At 41.4% G+C, this 6680-nt stretch overlaps 1 pseudogene; it reads right to left on the bottom strand.

The window, feature by feature from the left end:
* Positions 1-362: 362 nt before the first annotated feature.
* On the bottom strand, positions 363-6040 carry LOC120681454 (annotated as a pseudogene).
* Between the last annotated feature and the right edge of the window lie 640 nt (positions 6041-6680).

Below are 6680 nucleotides of genomic sequence, written 5' to 3'. Positions count from 1 at the left end.
TGTTCTTTAGCCATGGACGAAGCAGTGTTTGAAGAAAATAGAAAGGAAGAAGAGATTGAGGAAGGAGAAGAGGAAGAAGGAAGAATGAGCAAATGAGCCCCCCCCCCCCCCCCCCCACACTTCTTAGGCTAGCACCATTTTTCGTGCAACATCCACTACGAAATATAAAGAAATAATAATTGCAATAGCAATGTTCGTCTCTTGCAACATGTGTCGCGCATCCGATGGATGAGAAGCTCAGGACATAAAAAGAGATGTTTATGCTTGCAACTGTGACTGGCACAACCAATGCTCCTTCCCTTCATATCAGAACTTGAGATGTAACCACGCATTAGACTATGGAAAGGTGCAAACACCAAATCTGGAAGGCGAAGCTGAGTAATGCCACTGCTATCGAAGTGAGTTACAACAACTGAAGAGATGCAAAGTGACTTTATTTTCCCAGCTCTCATCCATATTCAACTAGGCCTGTCCACACTTCAAGCAACAGATATCCAGCTCATGAAAATTGGTATCTCTTTTTTCCTTATATACTGCCTTATTTCGTGGTATGAATTCGTAAGTATCTAAACCAAATTGAAAGAGAGCCTACTACAGACTCGTGTACTCCTATCAAAGCTTTGGCCTTGGGTTTGGTCCTAGTGTCTTCTCCCTCCTAATCAGCGCCTCTTGGGTCAACGACATGATAAGCTGAGCATTCGAGCAGAGAACATTATTAATTATTTGGGTCCCAACAATTTGTGCACAAGCAAGAGTATAGAGCTCTGAAGCAATGAGTGCATACCTCTCCTTGCCTGTTGAACATGCGTCCGGTAACAAAACCCCGGCCACCATGCGCCGATGGGCTCTCGATCTGTTCTCATAGGAAGCAACATGAACCTCAGTATCTCACATAGACATGTTACTTTGTATCTGTATCACATGGGACAATTGCTTACCACGTACAGCAACCAGTCATCAGCCTTCACAGGCTTGTGGAACCAGATCCTGCAGAACAGTGATAGGCAGTGGTAAGAACAAACAAAAAATTGCTGAAGTGAGGATCGGAATCACTGTACTAAATAGAAAACGCACGAGTGATCAACTGACTGAGTATGTGTTCAAATCCTTCTCCCGGTGAGGATTCAGGCTGACACCAGAATAAAGTAGATCCGAAGCATATGCCACAACACATCTGCAATATTGCAGAATAACATTATGCACAAGTATGTAAACAATGACAGATGGTGTACGGTTATCAAATCACAAACCTATGTAGAGCTTGATCATATGAAAGCTTTCCTCGAGCTCTAAACCAGTAGTTGCACTGAGGGAGATCTTGTACGGTTATCAAATATTGATAAACGGTTATCAATATTTGAGGCCAAACTTGCCTAAATCAGGCCAAGATGAAATAAACACAAACTGAAATATGAATGGCTGCACTGAGGGAAAGATGCTGTGTACCTTGGTTTATGTTGAGACGCTGAACCTCCACATCTCATTTGTATGGGTTTATGTTGAGACACTGAATCTTCACAGAATCTCATTTCTATGGGCCAAGGTCTGAACTTATTTTTAGCTACCGAGTTCCTATATTGCCTGTAGATGACTATACAGTCAAAAATCCTCCATGCATCAACTGATAAATAGATGAACAACATTGAAACTCGCTTAGAAAGAGACAGAAAGGTAGACCCACTATAAAAATTATGCTTATCAACAATCATACACATTTTCAATGGCACAAAGTAAATCCTGAAGGCTATGGTTTTGATGACTAAAATGGTGAATAACCTGAGAGCAATGTTAATTTAGAAAAGTATCAAAAGAATTTGATACGAAGTCAGAAAAATTACACTGGGATGCGCGGGTCAGTAAGGCGTCTTTCTCGTATCTCCTCCAGATTAAGGAGCTGCATTTGATTGCTTATTAGTAGTCTGTTCTTTCTTCCATATATACCAAAATGGAAGAAAAGAGAGAAATCCTTGCCTGTTCTGGAGGAGGAACATCAGGCATGATTGCAGCCTGATGCTCGAAGCCTATTTCTTCCTTCTGCAATGAGGTTAGCCAAAATCAATTAAACAGATAGACAAATTCACACTGATAGATTTCATAAGGTTGGCCTTTGCTATTAAAAATCTCAAAGTAGCAGTATAATTTCTTGCAGTTGCACCACAAAAAAAATTATCCATGGACCAAAATAAATGTACTAATCAAATTCGAGACTAAGAATGATATTGTTTGGTAGCTACTGAGATAAGGTTGATTTTGATATAAGTTACTTAATCTGCCCACTTAAGTTTCCTATATTATCATTTACAAAGAATAATAGCCAGAAAGATAATCACCTGGAAAGAAGCAATCAAAGTGAATATAACTAGGCCTTTCTGCTTTGCCTCCACTTTTCTGGTTGCAAAGCTGGATCCATCACACGCCCGATGAACTTGATATATTATTGGCACTACAACGCAGGACAAATCAAGGACAGCCATGAGCATCAAACTTCTTTGCTATTTTAAAGGAAAGTGCACCTGATCCCACGCTTACTACCACTTATATGGAGAAGATGCAAGAATTAAATATACTGACTGTTATTCAATTGATCATAAATAAGGATAATAAATTGAATCCCCAGATGAGCCCAGCTAAAGTTTCTGCTTGTTAATCTTTATGAACTTAAAGTGGTTCTCAGATAACATTTAGTCGGCCAGATAGCAAGAGATCACATAGGCTTCGAGAGCCTTACTGTTAATATCTCCAGCAACAAGAAAAATTGCATGCAAACTATGCACCATTTTAAGACAATCAACAGTTTTGGATGCAGCTGCTAGTGCCTGCATGGGACCAAAAAGAGAAGCGTAAGACATGCTTAAAATCTTTTACAAGGATCCCGAGTTTTTACTGAAATGAATCAGAGTGAACAGTAGGAGACAGAAAGACATTTGTCCAAAAGATACCAAGGATCAGCAGCAAGGGAGCTGCATAACTGAATTCGAAAGGAACTTATTCTGAATTCAAACTAATAGCTACATGTATTCAAAAGACATCTATAAGAGGTAAAATTTCTATAGTCTATTGTCACCCAGAGGTGCTTAGCAACATATTTGTGCTTAGCTACATATTTGACATGCCTATCAAGTGAATAAATCATGCAAGAAAGTCATATGATAAAAACAGGAGTAGTGAAATAAGGCAGAATGGAATGTCTGGAAGAAAGTTGACACTGACAATACCACCCACTGTATGCTGCTGAATTATGGATATGTTCTTACATGCAGACCACAAGTTTATCGGAAGTAGAGGAAGTATGTCTAAAGATGTTTACGTCTTGCTATTGATTTAATGATTCACAAATTTCTGCTGTAACATAAAAGGTTGAATAAGAATTCAGACAAGGGAAAGGAAGTGGTCAAATAAATATGTTTCAAAACAATCTAGATTGCAGAAGTAAGAGAGGGTGATAGAAAAAGTGCCTGTCCGATCAATTGTCCTCCAAAAACTTTCCTAAAAATTGGAGCTTCTGGCAATGTAAACCCACGGACGATATCGACCTAGAAAAACAGGGATAATAATTGTGGTAAGCAAGGCAAGGGACTTCGCTGAAAAATATTATGACACATTGACACTACATTTATCAAGTTCACCCTCTTAACTTGTAAATGAGGAAATGCAACCATGCAAATCTGTAAGAATCTCCTCTCCCATTTGTTTCTTTCAGGCAATGCATATCAAAGCACGTGATGATTTCAAAACTTGGTTAGCCTTCAAATGGGAACACTATGATCCCACTGTCTCTCTTAAATCCTTTTGGTGCACACAGGAGGTGGTAAAAGAGTGAAAAAAAATTGAGGTTTTGCATCTGATAGTACATATGTTTTAGCCCGTAAGATATGCAAGTAATAATTCAAGTATAGTGATCAAACTATACACACATAATAACAGAATGAAAACATCATAGACACTGCCTTACACTTACCTCTAGTGGTTCTAAATGCAAAATTTGTTCCAGCAAAGAATGTTCAGGTGTCTCCTCTGTGTTCCAAATTGTTTTTGGTTGTAACAAATATCCAAATTGATTGGGCAATATGAAGCAGGTCAGCTGCAATAGATGAAAACAATAAGCTAAATATTGTTACACACATTTGGAAATGCCATTAGTCAAGTATCCCTGGCAAAATAATCCTACAACAAATGACAAACCAAAAGTGGAGATGTCAGAAATAATGACCTTTGATAGTGCTACAATATTAACTTGATGATCGGAACTATTTGTTCCTACAAAATAATGCAAACAATTAAAGAACGAAATAACATAGGTACAATATAACTGCTTTATATCTTTTTCATACATAATGCATTTGAACTAGATTATAAAAATAAAAAAGATCATAATAGGAAAGAGCTTACCGTAACCAAAGTAGTCATACTTATTTAACACATAGTCTGGGCGGTTTGCTTGATCTGCGTTCGCAAATGCACAAACTTCAGCCTTCAAGACAGAGAATTTCATTCAAGTATCAAAAAGTAATCCGCTGATAATAACGTCAATCTCTTCCCCCTCTCCCATTATGGTAAATAGCAAATGTACATGTAATTTCAGAACACTTTCTTGGAGATAACAAATATGGAAGCAAAATAACTGAGTGAAAGGCATGGAAACAGCAACAAGATAGTTTAATACAGTTAGGGAAGGAAATAAAGCTACAAAGGAATAGGACCATACAATACTCTGAAATGATGGAACTCAGTGTGAGTCTTGAGCCAAACAACACTACAAATTATATGTTATAAAACATTGATAAGTGATAGTTCTTCTACAGTCTACTAGGAATTAACTTAGAAAGAAAAGTTAGGTCAAAATGATATGATCCACATATTTGAATTGATTACAATGCTACTGATACAATTTCCCCTTGTGGGGGGCCCTTTCCCTGATACTGCATGATAATCAAATAATCATCAATTCTGAAGATGGTTGACAATAATGAAGCACAAAAGTATTCCTATGAAAACTTGAAGTGCAGATTCAATGAAGCATCAATGCTGAAAATGGATGGAGACCATGAATCGCATAGGTATTACCGGAAACATTTAGGGCATATACCTCTTTAGCTTACTGATCGACAGTTTATACGCCATCTAAATTGTATGTGTACTCATAGAACCAACAAAAGCAATAATTTGAATAAATTTTTACCTGACCATCCAATATGATGTAAAGGCCATCTACAGGTTCACCTTCACGGGCGACATAGTCAGCCGGTCCGGCAAGGCAGAGAAAGAAAACATAACTCACCTTGAAGCCACACCAAATTTATTGTCCACAAAATATTAAACGACAGAGCCTCCTAGAATGGGGCTAGACTGAACAGGCACCAAGGGTCAAGTGGTCAACACAGTTAGCACGTGAATAAAAAACCATTATCCTGTTTCTCGCAGAGCTACGTTCGCATTTGCTTGTTTTCTGAAACTTGAATTTGGCAGTAGTCTACTAGACCCAACATGAAACAATCGCAAATACTGTGAGCTGTGCAGAATATTAGGTACGCAATTGGAGAGCACATCAAGTTTCGACAACACAGAGTAACCCCAATGGAACCAAAATCCGCCGTCAATTCACCTTTGATGAAAAATAGACTATGAATCAATCCAGCAGGCCAACAACCAGCAGCGGTCGCGGTCGCGGTCGCGGCCACGCAAGGTACGTACCGTAGCGCTTGATCTGGACGACCTCGGCGATCCTGCGGATGGAGGAGCCCGGGAGGCACTGCAGGAGGGGCACCTGCCCCAGGAATTCAGTCACTGCACACCAATGGCAACCAGGCCCCAGGTTAGCCAGAATCGCTCCCAAATTCGGTGGGCTCTGCGCTGGCGCTGCTTTACCTTCTTCACGATCCATCGCTGGCGGCAGTAGCGGCCGGTGGCGGGGGGAGCACTGGAGCAGCGATCGAGGGGCGGAGGAGGACGCGGACAAAAAAAAAGATCTCTCGACTTTAAAGCGCGGCGAAGCGAGACGGGAGATTGGTTGGTTGGCCTGCGACCCGTGGGGAAGGTGGAGACTAAGTACGCCTGCTAATGGGGTTGAACCCACCCCAAATCTGCCCCTATCCATATTTCAAGAGCCTTAACTACCACCCGCCCCGACCCACTCTGTCGGCCCAATGCCCCAATCCGCCCCAACCCGAAGTCACGATGGAAGATGATATGCGACTTACGTGCCGATCTACTACTATAGCGCCCCAACCCGTCCCAACCCGTCTATGTCGTCAACCCAACCCGCCCCAACCCATTTCATAGTGTCACCCGTTTCCACCCATCCAATAGTACCCGTATTAAAACCCACTCAAAAAACTCATCAAGCCCCGCCCCATTAGCAGGAGTAAGACGAAGACGAGGCGGGGGAGGAGTGATGAGGAGAGACTCCAATTTGTCCGCGTGGTGGTTTGCCGATGCGGACGCGATGGCGAGGTGTGGGCCCTGCGTGTCAGGCTGGAATTGTTGGAGACCTGGGGCACTGGGTTCGTGGATCTGCATAGATGACTAGTGGGGTCGGGATAGGATGGCCGTGTTGTCAGTGGGACTTATGGGGTAAAGTCATGTTATTATTGAAGGTGACAGAGTGAAGGATCACCCTCGCGTGGAGCCAGGTGCTACGATAGTTGGGTCGGCCCCAGCGTGTAGGGGCATTTGCCGCGCGC

This window comes from Panicum virgatum, chromosome 7N, assembly GCF_016808335.1.
Source record: "Panicum virgatum strain AP13 chromosome 7N, P.virgatum_v5, whole genome shotgun sequence".
In the NCBI taxonomy this organism is placed as follows: Eukaryota; Viridiplantae; Streptophyta; class Magnoliopsida; order Poales; family Poaceae; genus Panicum; species Panicum virgatum.
Note: the sequence above shows the minus strand (reverse complement) of the source record. Positions and strands in the feature narration are given on the sequence as shown.